General features: G+C 38.2%; 1 pseudogene; it reads left to right on the top strand.

Annotated features, from left to right (window-relative positions):
* Positions 1-1,561: 1,561 nt before the first annotated feature.
* The window catches only part of LOC105512463, a 40,231-nt pseudogene continuing 21,570 nt past the window's right edge, over positions 1,562-20,222 (top strand).

Genomic DNA, 20,222 nt, shown 5'->3' with positions numbered 1-20,222 from the left:
GTAGACCATATTTTCTATACTTTGCATTGCTTTTGCTGTTTACATGAGGGCAGGTATGTGTGTGTTGCCTGCAGCCTAATTGATTTTAAACCATTTTAAGGCCGGGAGCAGTGGCTCACATTTGTAATTCCAGCAGGCATTTTGGGAGGCCGAGGTGGGCAGATCACGAGGTCAAGAGATTGAGACCTTCCTGGCCAACATGGTGAAACCCCATATCTACTAAAAATACAAAAATTAGCTGGACGTGGTGGCAAGTGCCTGTAGTCCCAGCTACTTGGGAGGCTGAGGCAGGAGAATTGGTTGAACCTGGGAGGTGGGGATTCCAGTGAGCTGAGATCATGCCACTGCACTCCAGCCTAGTGACAGAGTGAGACTGTCTAAAAAAAAAAAAAAAAAAAAAAAAAAATTAAGTATATTTCAGATCCTGCTTCTCTGGCCCTGAGCTAATAGTCACCATTGGTCTACCAGTTGAATGTAAAGGGTGAAAGATTCAAAGCACACAAACAGTCTTTGGCTCTTAGCCTCAGCAGCTAGCCTCATAAGATTATCTTGACCTGTTGATTTCCAATTGAGGACGAGAGGAAGAAAAGTAAATATAATAATTGTGTTTCATTGTGCAAGTGAGCCAGGTTTTTATACTGGTCATTAAAATATATCGGAACAGTCTTTCCACTATTGTTTAGCTACTACCATATGCACAGCGTTGTACTGAGTGGGAAATGCTGAAGAAAGACCAGGAGGAATTAAGACTCCAAGATTAAAAAGTCATGATTTCGGGAGGGATTGCATTAGGGAGTTATACCTGATATAAATGATGAATTGATGGGTGCTGACGAGTTGATGGGTGCAGCACACCAACATGGCACAAGTATACATATGTAACAAACCTGCACATTATGCACATGTACCCTAGAACTTAAAGTATAATAAAAATTAAAAAATAAAAATAAAAAATAAAAAATAAAAAGTCATGATTTCTCCACTTTCAAGGGTTTATTCCTGTGAATAATTATGGTTCAGTGACTAAAGGGGAAACATGTTGATGGGCCCCTGTTAGCAAATAATTATTGACATATTCCAGCCCAGCTTTCCCTTAGTCTGTACAAAGATGTAGCATTATGATTGACCCTACAACAGGGGAGCTACGGAAGTAAGGTTACTTCAGAAATACTTTCAGTAGCAGGAGAATGTGAGCTTTGACATTTTAAAAAATCTGTATTAAGTCTACAAAGGCCAGTAAGTAGAAATTATACTTCAGGCTATAGAGTGTGAAAGGAAGACTGGTCACATTTCAGCAGGGATCTGCAAGGATCCTGTTACTAAATTAGTTACTGTGAGAATTATATTTTAGAAGCAAAACTTCAACATTGTTACAAGACGAAAGAAGCTTCTTTGATCTGAGAGGAGAAGTTTTGTGTTGTTTAAAGGAAACAGAGGGCTCTGGAATCTCTGTGAGCCCTAGTCAGTGCCACATCCCCACCCTACCGCCAAGGCCGTGTATAAGCTGGTGTTGACCCGGCAGGATGAGAGTGTCTGGAATCCCTCTTCTGTGGCTGGTAACATGCCAACCTTGAGCCTGGCAAGCCATGAGCAGGCATAGCATGGCGAAAAGGTGCTGTGAGATGTTGGCTATGAGTTCGATATCTTCTTTACCTCAGTGCAGAAGAAAGTGACCTGGACCCTCTGGGCAGTGCTGGATGCCATGGGCCAGAGGTGGCTGCTTGTAGTGAGGACTTGGCACCTCGGTGACCTGCACTATGGTGGTCTGATCAACGCAATAAAGCACAAACTGCTGCCAAGCACAGTGAGGCTCAGGTAAAGATCTGGAGGTGCTCCTATGCTGTCCTACCACCTCCGGAGGAGCCAGACCGTCCCTTCTACAGCAGTATCGGTAAGGACTGCAAGTATGCAGATCTCACTGAAGATCAGCTACCCACCTGTGAGTCTGAAGGACACTACTGCCAGAGCTCTGCCCTTTTGGAATGAAGAAATTGTCCCCTAGATCCAGAAGGGGAAATGGGTACTGATTGCAGCCCATGGCAGCAGCCTTGGGGAACTGTTATTTGGGGAGGTATCTCCCAGTCTCCCAAACTGTTATTTGGGGAGGTATCTCCCAGGAGGCATGGGGGTCAGGACCCACTTGAGGTAGTCTGTCCCTTAGCAAAGCTCAAGTGCTGTGCTGGGAGATCCTCTGCCCTCTTCAGAGCTGGTAGGCAGTAACGTTTAAGTCCACTGAAGCTGCGTTCACAGCCACCCCTTCCTCCAGGTGGTCTGTCACATGGAGATGGGAGTTTTATCTATAAGCCCCTGACTGGGGCTGCTGCCTTTTTTTCAGAGATGCCCTGCCCAAAGAGGAGGAATCTAGGGAGGCAGTCTGACTACAGTGACTTTGCTGGCTGCGGTGGACTCCGCCCAGTTTGAACTTCCCAGTGGTTGCTTTGTTTACACTGTGAGGGGAAAACCCCCTATTCAAGACTCAGTAATGGTGGACACCCCTCCTCCCACCGAGCTCAAGCATCCCAGGTCGACTTCAGACTGCTGTGCTAGCAGGGAGAATTTCAAGCCAGTGGATCTTAGATTGCTGGACTCCATGGGGGTGGGATCCGCTGAGCTAGACCACTTGGCTCCCTGGCTTCAGCTCCCTTTCCAGGGGAGTGAATGGTTCTGTCTCGCTGGTGCTCCAGGTGTCACTGTGGTATGAAAAAACTCCTGCACTTAGTTCCATGTCTGCCCAAATGGCTGCCTAGTTTTGTGCTTGAAACCCAGGGCCCTGGTGGAGATTCCAAGGGAATCTCCTGGTCTGCGGGTTGTGCAGACTGTGAGGAAAGCGTAGTATTTGGGCCAGAGTGCACAGTTCCTCACAGCGCAGTCCCTCATGGCTTCCCTTGGCTAGAGGAGGGAGTTCCCCAACCCCTTAAGCTTCCCGAGTGAGACAATGCCCCACCCTGCTTGGCTCGCCGTCCGTGGGCTGCACCTACTGTCTGACCAGTCCCAGTGAGATGAGCTGGGTACCTCAGTTGGAAGTGCAGAAATCACCCGCCTTCTACGTTGATCTTGCTGGGAGTTGCAGACCAGAGCTGTTTCTATTCGGCCATATTGCCAGCCACCCCTTTCTGTGTTTTAAAACATAAAATTGTAATGTTCCCAGGGTTTGGATTTGGTCTGTGCATACTCATATAGCTGCATGTTAAAATACTGAAATAGTTTCATAGAGATTGGATCATTGTCACTGCCTCCAGTTCCCCTAATGCCCGCTCAGAACCTTGGCTGGCCCAGATCTCTCTTCTGGTTCCTTCCCTCACCAATCTCCCCATTACAGTTTGTAAAAGTGATCACATCACTTCCTTCTCTATCTCCACATCCCTTTGCATGACTTGTGGTTTTTTTCTATCAAGAGGCAGTGTCTTTGTTCAGCCCCTGAATTTGGGCTGACCTTGAGACATGACTTGGTGAATAGAATGCATATATATTAGTTTATTCAAATAATAAGCCTCAGCCTAAACAAGCCTTGTGCTCTCTCTCGAAAACATTCTCCACAGTTGTAAGAACAAGCCCATGATACCCTGATGAGGCATGAAAAACCAAGTGGAACAGAGATGAGCCATCCCAACTGAGGCTGCCTCAGACCAGACTGAACTGGCAGCTCACCAAAGATACAGGAGTAAGCCCAGCTAAGATCAGGAGAACCAGTTGAACCTGACATAAATTTCTGATTCTCAGATTTATGAGCTAACTAGATGGTTATTGTTTTAAGCCTCTGGGTTTAGGGATAGTTTCTTATGTAGACATATTTATTATACATTTGTAATATTATACATAATTTATAATATTATGTACACAGAAATAAATAATATCCCAACAATCCGGCATTTAAAAGGGTATCAACTGGTGTGACTGAGGTCCTCCAGAAACCTGCTCCCATGCTAAATCTCCATTTTGTTTGGTGGATTCCCATGATGCAACAATAATTGTATTAGGAAAAGATCATGAGCTTTTTATTTATTTATGGGGTTTTTTTTTTTTTTTTTTTTCTTTGAGACAGAGTCTCACTCTCAGCCAGGCAGGAATACAGTGGCACAAACACAGCTCACTGCTGGCTTGAACTCCAGGGCTCAAGGGATCCTCTTGCCTTAGCCTCCCAAGTAGCTGGGATTTCAGGCATGCACAACCACATCTGGCTAATTTAATATTTTTTTATTTTATTTTATTTTTGCTAGAGATGAGTTCTTCCTATATTTTCCAAGCTGGTCTCAAACTCCTGGGCTCAACCAATCCTCCTGCCTCGGCCTCCCAATGCCGGCTTACAGCTGTGAGCCACTGTGCCCAGTGGAGAGTGTGAGCTTTTACATTTTTAAAATTCTATATTGAGTTTGAGTTTGCAAGTCTGGTAAGTAGAAATTACACTTCAGGCTGTACGGTATAGAAAGATTTGTCACATTTCACCAATGTCTGAAAGGATCCTGGTACTGAAAAAATCCTAGGTATGTAAGTAAAGTATATTATTATTAATACTTGTATGCCTAGCTGTCATTAATTTGTTAGTTGTAATTAGAAATAATTTGACGATATTTTAGAAAAATTTCTTAAAAGTTTCATTTACTAATTAAAATTTATTTTTAGTAATCACTGTTCTCTTACCAAAGTTAAAGAGAAAGGAAAGTTTTCTACTCAAGTTAAATTTCTTTCTGGGCAAAACTGAGTAAAAAAGAAGACAAACAGTGTAATTTAAAAAATGGGTAAAAACCAATGAGCTAAAAATTTCAGTTCATAACAAAACCTCCACATAGATGTTTATAGCAGCTTTATTCCTAATTGCCAAAAGATGGAACCAAATAGTTAATTAAAAAAATTACAATGTGGTATGTCCAGATAGTGACATATTGTTCAGCACTAAAAAGAAATGAGCTATCAAGCCATGAAAGACATGGAGGAAACTTAAATGCTTATTACTAAGTGAAATAAGCCTGTCTGTAATGGCTATATACTATATGATTCCAACTATATAACATTGTGGAAGAAGCAAAACTATGGAGACAATAAAAAGATCAGTGATTTCCAGGAATTTAGGGGAATGGGAGATCAACAGGTGGAACATTGAGATTTTGCGGCAGTGAGACTATTCTATATAATACTGTAATGATAAATACATGTTGTTATACATTTGGGAAAACTCACAGAACAAGAGTGAACCCTAATGTAAACTATAGATTTTGACTGACAATAATATAACAAGATTGGTTCATCAGTTGTAACAAACAAACCACATTAGTGTGAGATGTTGATGGTAGGGGGAGCTGTCTGTGGGGTGGGGGAAGGTGAGTGGTATATGGGAAATTTGTACTTTATATTTAATTTGCCATGAGCCTAAAATTTCTCCAAAATATAAAGTACCTGTCTTTAAAAATTTGATGAAAGACTTGAACAGATACTTTATAATGACTTGTCAATGAGAACAGGAAAAAAAAAATCTTCGACTTTGTTAACTCTTTGGGAAAGCAAATGCAAAATACAATGAAATACCACCATGCAGCCACTAAAATGGCCAACATTAAAAAGACCATCAATACTGCAGTGTTGGCAAGGACGTGGAGCATCTGGGTCCTTCACACATTACTTGTGTAAAATGACACACCCACTGTTTCTGGTAAAGTTAAACCATGCGCATACTCAGCAATTCCACTCTTCAGTACTTACCCATGAGAACTGAAAACATATGTTAATAAAAAGACTTGTGTACCAATGTTCACACCAGAACTCCCAAACTGGAAACAGTCCAAAGGTACACCAACTAGCAAGTGCATAAACAAATTTTAGTATGTTCTTACCATAAATTCTATTAAGCAGTAAAGTAACATGAACTACTGATTTAGTCCGTGACATGGATGAATCTCACAGTCATTATGCTGAGCCAAAGAAGCCATACCCACAGTAAAGACGGTGTGATTACACTTACGTGAAATTCTATAACAGGCAAAACTAACCAATAGGCATGAAAACATGTCAGTGGTCATTTGCAGGTGGATGGGAAGGAGGGGAGAGAAATTGAGAATGCACAGAGGCAAAGGGAAACTTTCTGGGAAAATGCCAATGTTCTATATTTGGAATGGGTTGGTGATTATACAGAAGCATATTTGTCAAATTAAAAGGTCATATTGTACCTTTAAAATGTGTGATGTAGTGTATATAAATTCTACCTCAGTAAATAAGTAGATTTTTAAAAATATTCTTCTGAAGTCAGATTTTAATTCTAGAGATAGAAAAACATATCCTATGTGCATGGTAGACATTGCTCATCAATTACGATGTACTTTTCAGCTTTCCAGGCATGCAAACGCAGTGCTCCAGGCAGGCACCATGGGCCATTAGGATTAGTCCAGTCCTTGAAATCTCTTTGCCATTCTAGGCTAAGGCCATCCTAGGCTATACCTACCAGATATGCCTATTTATGCCCCAGAGCAGGAAGTGTGGCTGGCTTCATAGATGTACAACATATGTGGTCACACAAAGCACTCATGCTTGCAGTGGCCCCATGTCTGGTTTAATGTTCTACTGTCGGCCAGGCGTGGTGACTCATGCCTGTAATCCCAGCACTTTGGGAGGCCGAAGCAGGTGGATCACGAGGTCAGGAGATCAAGACCATCCTGGTTAACACGGTGAAATCCCATCTCCACTAAAAATACAAAAAATTAACTGGGCATGGTGGTGGGCCCCTGTAGTCCCAGCTACCCGGGAGGCTGAGGCAGGAGAATGATGTGAACCCAGGAGGCGGAGCTTGCAGTGAGCCGAGATTGCACCACTGCACTCCAGCCTGGGTGACAGAGTCAGACTCTGTCTCAAAAAAAAATATATATATAGATATATTCTACTGTCATGGTCTTGAAATTCTTAATAGATTTCTAATAAAGGTCCCCTCATTTTCATGTTTCACTGGGTCTTGCAAATTACATAGCCTGGCAGGAAGCCTCTGAATCATAAAGCCCCTGAAACTGGTTCAACTTTAGTTTTTAGTCTTTAATTACAATCTTTGTATCTTTATGTACAAAAATAAAATTAATTCCTTAATGCTTTTCTTTCTCAATATCTGGTACTCCTTCTTAGGTCAAAGCAAAATACACTGAAGTGTCTTTATTAATTAGGATAGATATTATGTTCTCTTTTGAGTCAGGAAGCAGTAACTGCTAATTTAAATGGGTTTGATTTTTAAAAATCCTTAATTTTTTATTTTTCCATGGGGCATCTTATAAAAAGGCCAGGCCCTTTAACTACCACGGAGTTTAGAAACACAGGATGGGACATTTGGATAGTGGACGACTCAGTTTGTATTCTTTCTATTTGAATCCTATTCTTTTCATATCTTTAACACCTGTAGCAGGATAAAGTAAAATAAATATTTTTGTACTGTTATCATGTGTTGAGTTGTGTTCCCTCAAAAGACATTGAAGTCCTAACTCCCAGTACCTGTGAAGGTGACTTTATTTGGCAATAATGTCTTTGCAGATGATCACATTAAATGAGGTAAAAAGTCAAGTGTAAGATACAAACGAATCTAAATCAAATTCAATTTTCACATCACAGCACTGATTTTCATGGCTTGAGCAAATTAGACCATTGGGGTACTCTCGACCACTACTCCTAGACATGAAATCTTAATATGCTGTTTGTTTACACCTTTTTCCTTTGGTTAAAATCCCTCAGTACTTAACTGTATTGTATTTTAATTAGTATGGTGAATTTCTAATCATCTTTTCAATGCTCAAGTTCAAGAGGTAAATGTTTGAAAAATGTTCCCTGGCACTTTCCCTCTCCCATCTCAACCCTAAGGTCTCATGCAGTTGTGGTGGTATGTTGTGCGCCTGTGCCTGTGTGCGTGTACACATGTGTTACATGTGCCTGTGCATGTATGCATGTGTGCATGTGCCTGTGTTTGTGTGCAGAGGGGAGTGTTTGAGATTTGGAGGGAGTGAAGGGGTTACTGTTTGTTTCCCTGAGGAGCATCCATTCAAATTTATGCTAAACATACTTTTCTCTTTCAATTCTGTTTTAATTTAATTATTTGGACTTGTAAAATAACTTTAATTTTTACTCAAAACACATGACTTTGCATCATTAACCGTTTTCATACAATTGAAAAATAGAGACATTTGTACAGGAAAGGAAGAGAACAGAAGTTGTTCAGCTTTTAAATTCAAGTTTCAAGAAAAATTTCAGATTAAACAGGTAGAAATAACTCCAGGTACTTTCTTCCCAAACATGTCAACATTGTCAACCATATCCATTTTATATGGGCTCTTACTTAGTAAAATATATAAATATTATTATTTATTAGAATAATAGTTTTATAAGATTAGGTTTTGGTCCTAAGTGCCATGATTTCTTGTTTTAAAGGAAAGTTTTCCAACAGCGCCAACTATTCCATAAACTGACTTATAGTTTTTATTTTTTTATTCCAATTTACTTACATTTAATAAATAAACATCACATATCCATGGTGAACTGTCTTTTATTACTACCAAATATAAGTGATCGGTATTTTACAATGGAGAAATTTATAGCAGTTAACAGTGTATTTCATTTTCTATATATATACTATATAACCATAGTATCATTGGACTGACCAAGATATTGGATGGGTCTTTGTACACAGATAGTTTTTTATAAGACAACTGAGAAATAAAGGGAGAAAAATAAATGCTAGGAATAAATGTTAGGTACATAAAACAATTTTTAATATCAAAATTCATCAACCATAATATCATTTGAAAGAATATGATGAAAAGTGCTGCCTATGTGGACTAGAATTACTATTGTTTATCTTAAGAAAATCAACAATTCAGTAGCTTGTCTTAATATGGAAGCAAAAATAGGAGGTTTGGTCATTATTCATAAGGTACCAGGAAAAGACTACTGGTTCATTTAAAAATAAACTAGGTTAAATGTAAAATGAAAGGCCATAAATGACTACTAAATTCTCCTTCCCCAAAACAAATGGCTGTAGTTTCCCTGGAATAATTCTGTCACCAAAAATAACAAGCAAATAAATATACAAAATCAAACAATAACAACAACAACAACAAAATTTAAAAAGCAGCAACCAAATTCTGTGACAATTAGTTTAGTTAGTACCAAAACTACAGTGAGAAATGCTAAAAAATTGGTTGTGTGCAGCAACACAACAGTGCACTGCAGTACAAGTTTCTTTTTGGCAGCCCTCTACAAAGAACTGAAGTATATTCATACTGTTGTGTGTTCACTAAAGTCATAAATAAGAATGTCCAATGCCATTATTCAGGTCTTTTGGCTGAATATCACCCTTGGGAAAGACATAGACTCTGGACTTCCTTCTTAATAAGCAGTTTCCCATTAACAAGTTCTGTTTTATAGTGAACTAGAGAGAAAATTTGCCTCACTGATTGTTGGTGGAACAAAAAAATAGTTTCAATCACCTCCCTCTTGATCAATCCAGGGCATGTTTTATGTTACCTAAACCTATTTAATTAATGAGGTATAGATTTAAAACACAGTACATTCTTACTATATTTAGAAAATATTTTCTATGTTCTACAATCATATCCCAATTTTAATACACGTAAATCAATTTTACATAGGGTGGATTTCTTTCAAAGCACCATGTTTCACAAAAACACATGCTTTGTATATGAAAGTCATATGGCATTTCATTTGAAACTGTATCCTATATTTTTCAAGGGATATTCTGTATTTAATTTAAGGTTGTATTTTATGTTTTTCTAAAAACATTCTGGATTTGTTGAATAGTAATTGCATGGGAAGAATTGGGCTTGGGCTTATATCATTTTTTATTTTGGCTTTCTCTTGTGTTTGCTAGTCATGAGATCTGCACCAACTGTCTCTTTCTCTTCTCTAAAGACAGAATTCTATAAATTTGTCTGGTCTATAGACCGTCTGTCTTTGAATTGTGGTATGCTTATCTAGAATTTCCTTAGGAAAACAAAGTTCTTCTGCATCAAGGAGTGAATTCAGGATGTAATTCATTTGCTGTAGAGAAAAAATATCTTTTTTCTTTTGAGACGTAGTCTCACTCTGTCGCCAAGATGGAGTGGAGTGGTACAATCTGGGCTCACTGCAACCTCTGCCTCCTGGGTTCAAGCGATTCTCCTGCCTCAGCCTCCAGAGTAGCTGGGACTACAGGCACCCGCCACTACGCCCAGCTAATTTTTTTTTTTTTTTTTTGTATTTTTAGTAGAGACGGGCTTCACCATATTGGCCAGGATGATCTTGATCTCTTGACCTCGTGATCTGCCTGCTTCCCAAAGGAGAAAAAGTATCTTTGTTTCCAGACAAGATTAGGTGGTAGGACACCCAAAAAGAGTCTCGCTAGAGGAAAGAACATAGGCACCAAGACACGACATTTTCCTCTACAATCTTCTTTCTCTTTCCCAGATAAAGACTACAGGAAGCAGTCTGTATGATCTCCTATCATAGATTAACTCTGAAACCTTATCCATGAGTCACATCCAATGAACTCCTTCAATCTTGTAAAGAAGTGCCAAAAATGTAACCAATTACGGAACTGTATTACTGTCTGCTTCTATTTGAATATATGAAAATGAAAAATTATAAAGAAATTCTGCTTTTTTATTCACCACAAATCTTGATTGAACCTCAATAATGGACAAATGGCTATTTTCACGGCTACTCTTGAAAAACACTAATCTGAGAATACATTTTCAGTTCTATTTCATGTAGAACCTCAGATTCAAAAAGTCTGAACCTAAACTCATGTTCTTCTCCCTACCTGGCTTTTCTTCTTGTAACTGCTACCTACTAACCCAAGTTAGAAACCTGGGTTTATCCCTTACTCCTTACTCTTTCTTGATCTTCGAATTTAACACATCTATGCGTCATTATTTCTTATTGATTTTACTTTTTACTTAGCTCTCCAGTCCATTTAATTCCCTCCATATGAACAGCCATCAACCTAATTGGAACTCTTATTGTCTCTCTATTGGACTACTCTGCTCATGTCTGAATTGGTTTCCCCTCTCCAGACTTAGTACCCTCAAGTTCATCTTCAATGCAGCCAACAGAAAGAGATATTAGATAACTGGTAATGTCACTCCTGAATTGAGAATACAACTATGTTCCCTTACTATGCATTATATAATAAAAACAAAGCTCTTTAATATTCCTTAAAAGACCTTATGGTATAGTACTTACCTTCTTTTTCAGTTCACAAAAACTTTGTGTATTTTATTGATCATATTGGTTGCTCAATCCTCTTGTCTCTTCCTCCACTAGTCCTAGTCCTGATCCATGAACCTAATTTCTAAGCAGACCCCTTAAGCCTCAACTCAGATGTAACCTTTGCTAGGAAGTTTTGTGTCATTCTCACTCACACTCTGAACTAATGTAAATATCTTCCTCTGGGTTTCCAAAATATTCCTTAAATATCTCTAATATTGTATTTTCTACATGGAATTATAATTTCTGTTTTGTTTCCCTCATTAGAAGGCTGAAGCTAAAACATTCATCCTTGTGTTTTACAGAATGCCTGGCACAAGATAAATGCCCTCTCAGTGTTGCTTAAATTTAGTCTTTAACAAGTCATGGAGCTTAGTTGGAAGAATACAAAACCTCAGGATATATTACTTACAGAGACTGATGAAAGTTACCTTTTCATCAGTAAACCAGGTGATAATAATTTCTAAAGTTCAGAGCTGCTATGAAGATTAAATTTTAAAAATAGAGGATAAAGTACAACCTTCATCCTAAATAAGTCTAACCCTCCTTCAGGGCTTCCTATCTCAGTAAGTGGGCCCTCCACTCATTCTACTTCTTCTACCAGGATTTTGGTATCAGACTTTATATGTCCTTTTTCCTCCCTCTTCACATTAAAAAATCATGTTGATTCTAGCTCAAAAATATATCTGGAATCTTTCTATTTCTTTGTGTTATCTCTACCACTATCCTTGTCTAAGACATCATCTTTGAACACCTTGAGACTTTGGACACCTTGAGAGCACTGTAATTTGCTATTTCTACTCTCATTCTTGTCCTTTTTCAATTTTTCCTTATTTTACCAGCCAGAATAATTTCTCTCTCTCTCTCTCTCTTTTTTTTTTTTTTGAGCCAGGGTCTTGCTCTGTCACTTAGGCTGGAGTGTAGTGACATGCTCTCAGCTCACTGAAACCTCCACCTCTGGGGCTCAAGCGATTCTTCTACCTCAGCTTCTCAAGTAACTGGGACTATAGGCAAGTGCCACCAAGCAGCTAATTTTTTTTTTTTTTTTTTTTTTTTTTTTTGTAGCAACAGGATTTTGCCATGTTGCCCAGGCTGGTCTCAAACTCCTGGGCTCAAGCAATTCACCCATCTTGACCTCCCAAAGTGCTGGGACTACAGGCGTGAGCCACTACGCTCACCCCAGAGTAATCTCTTAAAGATAAAAATTTTATCATATCCTTTTATTACTTTAAACTTTGCATTTTCTGGAATAAAACCCTTTACTTGGCTGATTCCTACTGAAACTTCTCGAGTTAAATGTCACGACCTCAAGAAGGTCTTGCCTGACTCCCAAGTCTTAATTAGCTTCCTGTTCTATCACAGCACACTAAAGATTTTCTTCTTAATATTTATCACAATTATGACAACATATTTATTTTTTATCTGCATATTTATGATTTGTCTCTATCACTAAACTATATGGTCCATGAAAACAGAGATGTTATTTGTCTTGTCACTACTTTATTCTCAAGGGTCCAGTACAATAACTGGCATACACTGGATTCTAAATATGTATCTGTTAAATAAATGACTTAACAAGCCTAGAACATAGAAAGCACATGATTTATGTATAAAAGGGATCTTTTTTTCTCTCTTTCAATAAAACACATTAAAGATAAACAGAATTTTCAGGAAATGGATTTCAATGAATTCATGGTTAAATACAGGGTAAAGGAGAAATTCAATGTCTTTTGTTTCTCAAAGACCCCATGATTTATCAAAAGTTAAATAATCTTATGAAACTATAAATCACTAAGTGAGCTGTTATTAAAAAAAAAAAACATGGCTATTTTTCGTCAACCATTCAATTAAGAGGCTTAAAGTGAATGTGTATTAGTTTGCTAGGGCTGCCATGACAAACCCACAAACTGAGTGGCTTAAACAACAAAAAGTTACTCTCAGTTCTGGAGACTAGAAGTCAGAAATCAAGGTGTTAGCAGGGTTAGCTCCTTCTGAGGGCTGTGAGGAAGAATTGGTTTCAGGTTTCTCCCCTAGATTTTGGTGATTTGTTAGTAATCTTTGGCATTCCTTGGCTTATAGAAGCATCACCATGATCTCTGCCTTGATGTTCACATGACATTCTCCCTGTGTGTATCTCTTTCTTCTTTTTTGAGAATACTAGTCATACTGGGTTAGTCCACTCTAACGACCTCATTTTAATTTGATTACCTCTGTAAAAATCCTATCTCCAGATAAGGCCACATTCTGAGTACTTCAGCATGTAGATTTTGAGAGTGACACAATTCAGCCCATTACCTATATAATAAATATAATATAATAAAGTAATATGATGACAAAATGTGTGTTCATTTATTATTAATTAATTTAAAAGTATTTATTGAGTACCCATGGTATCCAAAACTCTATGCTATGATACAGTGGCAAACTGGAGAGTCACGGTCACCATCCTAAGTGAGCTTACTTTCTAATAGGGGAGTGAAGGATTAAACAAATAAATGTAAAATTAATAGCTTAATGTATTTATAAAAAGTGGCAATACCTTGTACATCAAGGAGTAGTGATCTAGTCTGGAAAGGCCAGAAAGTTTATTATAGATAATACTATTGGCCAGGCACGGTGGCTCACGCCTGTAATCCCAGCACTTTTTGAGGCTGAGCTGGGTGGATAACCTTAGGTCCGGAGTTTGAGCCCAGCTTGACCAACATGGTGAAACCACATCTCTACTAAAAATACAGATAGCAGGCACCTGTGATCCCAGCTACTCAGGAGGCTGAGGCAGGAGAATCATCTGAACCCAGGAGGCAGAGGTTGCAGCGAGCCGAGGTGGCGCCGTTATATTCCAGCCTGAGCAACAGGAGTAAAACATCTTGAAAAAAAAGAAAAAAAAAAAGAAATATATATGTATATACAATTAATATTGGGTCTCATATCTAATATTCATTGATTAAACTATAAACTATTGAAGGGTAAATCCTGTGTTTTAAATTTCTATGCTGCCTCCAGAGCTAGCTAATGTAGACTTTAAATAGTCTCCTGAATTACTTTTTTCATGAATCACTCAAAAACAATTAGCGTTTGTTAAATCTTTTTAGACTTTCACAGTATTGTGTGTTTATTATTCTTATATCTGCTCCATGCAGTTTGTCTATGTGATACTTTATTAGCCCTATATTAGAATGTACAATGTATAGTCCCCTTCCCTAGTTGTTTAATGTACGTGGGCTTCTTTTTATGGTCCTGGGAAACAAGAAATAGATCTGCAATAGTTTACATAGATTTTCTTTCCCCCAGCATAGAGTGTAGTATTGTGCTTAAACATTTTTACTCAAAAACTACTTATTTGATGGGCTGGCTGATTAATGAAATTGGCCAGAAAACTGTCACCCATTTTAACGATGGAGGAAAATTAACATGCTAAGAGGGTAAGTGACATTTAAATATCTTGTAATGGATAGTAAAATAAGAATTTTTGTGTCCTGGCAGATGAAGATTTCTGCTTCCTTTTGAGTTTCTTGTTGCAGATATTCCTTTTCGTAATGCATACTTATGGGAATAATGAAGATGTCTTGAAACATGGCTACTTTTTGCACATATGAGACAACTGGGATAAGATTCATTCCAAAACTCCTGATGATTTCCTCTCCTTCAAATCAGCAAGCAGGGTAGGCTTCTCAAGGGGAAGTATGGGAAACAGAGATAGTGGCTAGCCTCTCAAAGAGCAAGCCTTTCGGAAAAGATGATGTGTCCGAACAGAGAAATCAGGAATTCAATTGATACCACTACCCAAAATGCCCATATTATGACCAGTTTTGCAGTGAGTAGGTCTTTGATTATAATGCTGAGAAAACTCTCTTACATTTATACGTATTGATGGAAAGAGTTACCATAAAGTAACTCCCATATCTCATATGTGCAAAACACAGCTAAGTTGAAAATCAATTTTTCTCATATTACTTGCAGATTAACTCTCTCTCTCTCTTTTTTTCTTTCTTTTTTTTTTTTTTTTTTTGAGCCAGGGTCTTGCACAATCTCGGCTCCCTGCAACCGCTGCCTCGTGGGTTCAAGAGATTCTTGTGCCTCAGCCTCCCGGGTAGCTGGGACTACAGGCTGGTGCCACCACGTCCAGCTAATTTTTGTAGTTTTAGTAGAAACGGGGTTTCAGTATGTTGGCCAGGCTGGTCTCAAACTCCTGACTTCAAGTAATCCACCCACCTCAGCCTCCCAAGGGGCTGGGATTACAGGTGTGAGCTACGGCACCCGGCCAAATGAACTCTGTTAATAATAATACTATGTCATTATTACATTGCTACCTGTAGTTGGAACTACAAGTCGTAGCAGTGATTATTAAAATTTCTTGTCAATGGGACAAAAAGAGCTAAGATTTTATCACCAAGGACTGACAAAATAGTTCTGGGATCCATTGACAAGAGAAAACCCATACCCCTACCTAGGACGGGAGGCTGGAAAAGATTTGGTCGGTAGGCTGGAAGGAGTTTGTTATTCAAATAAGTAGTAAAGATCACGCCTAGATGGATTCTTTGGTTCAGGAGTTTAAGAGAAATAGAGTACGAGAGTATAACTACATGGCCTTCTGAAGAGACACTAGACAATGATTAGAAGTAGGTAATACAAGGGTCTAAGGCAAGGATGTAATGGGTGGTAAAGGATCAGGAAAAGGCTAAACTAGAGCAGCTGAACAGAAAGATATGGAATTTCCAGAACTCCCATTATGTTAGATTTGGACGTGAGGGTAAATGGGATTGGCAGTAACATAATCCACCTCTAACTTTCTCTCCCTAATTCTGAACTAATACAGAAGAAAGAGATAGGGTCACACAGGTAGAAATAATAACTATCACTTTTTGAGGGATTGAGTTCATTGAAGAGTAAGAACAAAGTATGGATCCGTGGTCAAATGGGTTTACCAATTCTTTCTCCAAAACAGCAAACGCGGTCCATTGTACGTCCAGGAGATAAATATGTGCATTTTAGGTATGAGCCACTTTTTGAAAGATCCCAGATTGGGCTGGGGCATATACGCTAGGTTTCTTCTTCCACTTCGTTAGTTAGATAGGCCATTTGTCCCACAGGAGAAGTAGAAAGAGAAGGAATAAAGCTTGCATGACCTCCTCCAAACAGAAAAGTCTTTCCTATGGGCTCGGTTAGAAAAGGAAGAGGAGAGAATACTCATAGAACATATTTCTTATGTTGAACTTTTATATAATCAAAATATACCTGTTATTTGCTTATCAATATTCAGTTAGACCTTCAAAGGTCAGTAACTGCAATAGAATAGGCATTATTTCACTAGGGAAGAAAACTATTCAAGTTGCTTGCTTTTTCATCATGATTACCCTAATTTTAATAAATTACTTCAATATCAATATTAAATTGCCCCAGGAATGTTTTTGCTAAAAGCCATAATAAGCTCAGAGTTGCCATGTTCCAGTGTACTCCTGTTTATCAAGTTTCGATAATTGTATGAGTATTTTATAAGGATAGACTTTTGCACTGTATTAACTTTGATTTCTGCTGATAAAAAATAAACTATAGGTAGTGCATATTTAATAAAGGAAGTTCTCTTAGTCTAGATATAATATGCCAAAAATGTATATTCATTATTACATATTATGTGCTTAAATATGGAATAGTTTATAGCTTTACAGAACAGTGTTTCAATATATGTTTTATATTAACATAAAATCCAAGGACTGGCCCTTCCCATCATCTCCTGCTTCTTCATAAGGTCTAATTGGTGTTGTTCTAGTGTTTTGAACTTCAGCTATGTCTACATGATGCCAACCAATGAAGACAGCAAAAACTAATTAGTATCTTTTGGAACAAGCAGTGGATTTACAGAGACTATGGTTTCTGTCAACTGTTCCTAATCGTGTCATATGGCTTTATTCAGCTGTTTCTCTTGGTTTATAATGTTCACTATTTTAAAAAATCTTAAGTGGTATAGAACAAGAGGTTCACTTTTGAAGAATACTAAGCAAAGGCAGAAGGCAGTCTGCCTTTACCAGAAGGTTCCCTACACAAAGTTCAGTGACTAAGATTAGTCAATAAAACTTTCAGAGATGTGGGTACCCACAAATTAATTTTCTGGAGTTATAAAAAATGAAATCAGTAGTTGCTGGTTGCTATGCCATATGTGGCTTTGTGGATGAAGACTTTCAAGTTGAGCTGAATTTGGGACAAGATATTCAGTTTTTGATATTCACTAGAAGTTCCCTGTTTGCCTTCCATTCTTAAGGTCAGAAAAAAAAAAAAAAACAATGTAAATGTCAAAGAGAAAGTTCATATATAAACAGGCTCCATAATTCATCATTTCATAGTTGCTGTTTCTTTTGTTACAATGATATCTATTTTAGTGTCCATATATAATCAATTAACTCAAATAGATAAGTTTGATTGAATCAAGGTGATAGTCGAATAGTCAATGATTAGCTTCATTTATATACAGGGATCATCTTAAGGATTTGATTCACAGTTGATGGCCCAGTATATTTGGTATTTAAGTTGTCTGATGTTGTTAGCTTTAGATCAATTCAGAACCTTCATTTTCTCCTTAAACAAGTGAATAGCTTCTTTTTATAGTTGTATTTTTCATAAAGTATAACAAAAATAAAAAAAATCTCAAGACAACATGGCCCAAGTGTCTCAACGACTAGAAACTGATATTTTCAGGGGAATTAAGAACATGTACTCTCAGTGTTTCACTCTCCAATCCTACAATGACTTCAGAGAGAAAATACAGTAGCTTATTTCATATAACTAAAAGTGTACCACTGTATGACATATAAACTGGGGTTTTAGAACAACAGAGTTCATAAAACTCTTTTGAGTGGTTATGAGAAATGCAATCCTATTACTGGATATATACCAAAGGAATATAAATTGTCCTATAATAAAGACACATGCACATGCATGTTCACTGCAGCAACAACTCACGTTAGCAAAGACATGGAATCTACCCAAATGCCCGTCAATCATAGACTGGATAAAGAAAATGTGGTACATATACACTGTGGAATAGTATTCACCTATAAAAAAGAACAAGATCATGTCATTTGCAGGAACATGGTTGGACCTGGAGGACATTATCCTCAGCAAACTAACACAGGAATAGGAAGCCCGATACCACATGTTTTCACTTATAAGTGGGAGCTAAATGGTGAAAACACATGGGCAAATAGAGGGGAACAACACACACTGGGGCTTATTGGGGACAGGGAGGGTGGGAGGAGAGAGAGGATTAGGAAAAATAACTAATGGGTATTTAGACTTAATACCTAGGTGATGAAATAATCTATACAACAAACCCCCATAACACAAGTTTACCTATGTAACAAACCTGCACATGTACCCTTGAACTTAAAAGTTAAAAAAAAAAAAAACCAAAAAATTAAGAAAACTGCAGCTCCCTGGCCCCAGAGATTCTGATTTAGTAGTAGGTACTTCAAAAAACTTTCTCAAGAGGTTCTGAGTTTGGCCAACACTATTGCAAACAATGAAATACAAATATGGTGGGTGTTCTTACATATGTGCCTGTTAATGAGCCGTAAGTTTATTTGGCCTCTCAGCATTGAGATTCAAATATTCCAAATACCAATTGGTGGGTGCCTTGTCCATTGCCTCAGGGCATGGCTCTCCTCTTCACACTTTGCTAAGTCCAATGAAAGAACAAGCTGGCTCTGGAGCTCATGTTGCAATTTTATTTTGTTTTGTACTTGAAACCCTAGAAGACTTTTCTATCCTTTTTAACATTAGAAAATGATTCATTTTCACCCTGCTTTTCTTCAGGGAGCCAGCATCTGGGGAAGTAGAAGGACAGCTTAGGGCAAGGAAGCACTGGCTCTCTCCCCTTAAAGGAGGGACTGACCCATCCAGGAAAAGGGCTTTCCCACAACTTGACCAGAAAAGTTCACAAAATCAAACCTTCTTTTTAAAGGGCAAATATCTTCTGGCTCCACAAATACGGATAGTCTAAAAGATGTTACTTGTCACTAAACGTGAAACAGAGAAAGGAAAACTAATAAGCACCCCAAAAAGGTTTCCTCCCGGCCTTCCCGTGACAGATGTTGTTTTTGACTAAATGATAATGAACAGTCAGCAAGTAGCTCACTTATAAAATGCTGAAACCATTATCCAAGGAAGTACAAATTTCCGTGCTAAAGAAATGTGACTGTTTGCATTTCTTTATCTACAATCTCTAAGAAAACTTCCTTGGGAGCCAAAGCTCTTAGTTAGCTTATACCAAACAGAAATATTTTCCTTGTGGCAATTAGAGAGAAAAGGGGGTTGGGGGAGCAGACAAGTAAACCAGAAACTGGATTTGCCCCAGTAGGAAAAGCCATTTATTTTGAGAAGTAGAGATTCACAGGATATTTGCGGATATAAAATTGAAAACTTGGGTTGATATTTCCTCACATTGTCTAGAAAATCATTAGCTTAATCTCTGATATATGCAATGCTTTTTCTAATCCTTTGAGACATAGAAGAGAAAGAGCAATGCAAAATTGGCCTTGCATCGTTCAAGATGGGGAGAACACGTGTCCTCTGTAATTACAGAAGTAAGAGGGAAAAAAATCATAGAGTTCACCTCATTCTTCACCTGGAAAACACTCATATGTCTCTTTAAGGACAAAGCTGCCTCTGGTTCAAATTTCTGGTCTTTAAAGCCACAGATGCATAGAAGAGTAGAATGTGCAGCCTGTTCAGGAGCACACTCAGATGCTACATAACAGCTAATGGTGGGCAGAGCCCTTGTGTCTATTCAACCACTAACTTCTATCATCACAGAACCCTGTGTTCTCAAGAGTTCCGTTATGTGACTGCCTGTAACACAAAGGATTGAACAGTTCCTGCTTCCCCTTTGGTGTCTAAACTCTGAGTTGTAGTTTTTCTGTATATGTGGCCGTGATGTCCTGACTGTCAGAAAGGAACTTAGACAGGCACCATCTGTACCATGTCTAGTCTCAAGTGCTGCTGGTCCAGTC

The sequence above is a fragment of the Colobus angolensis genome, unplaced genomic scaffold (assembly GCF_000951035.1).
Source record: "Colobus angolensis palliatus isolate OR3802 unplaced genomic scaffold, Cang.pa_1.0 Scaffold212, whole genome shotgun sequence".
In the NCBI taxonomy this organism is placed as follows: Eukaryota; Metazoa; Chordata; class Mammalia; order Primates; family Cercopithecidae; genus Colobus; species Colobus angolensis.
The sequence above is the reverse complement of the archived record's forward strand: the minus strand, read 5'-3'. Positions and strand labels throughout refer to the sequence as shown.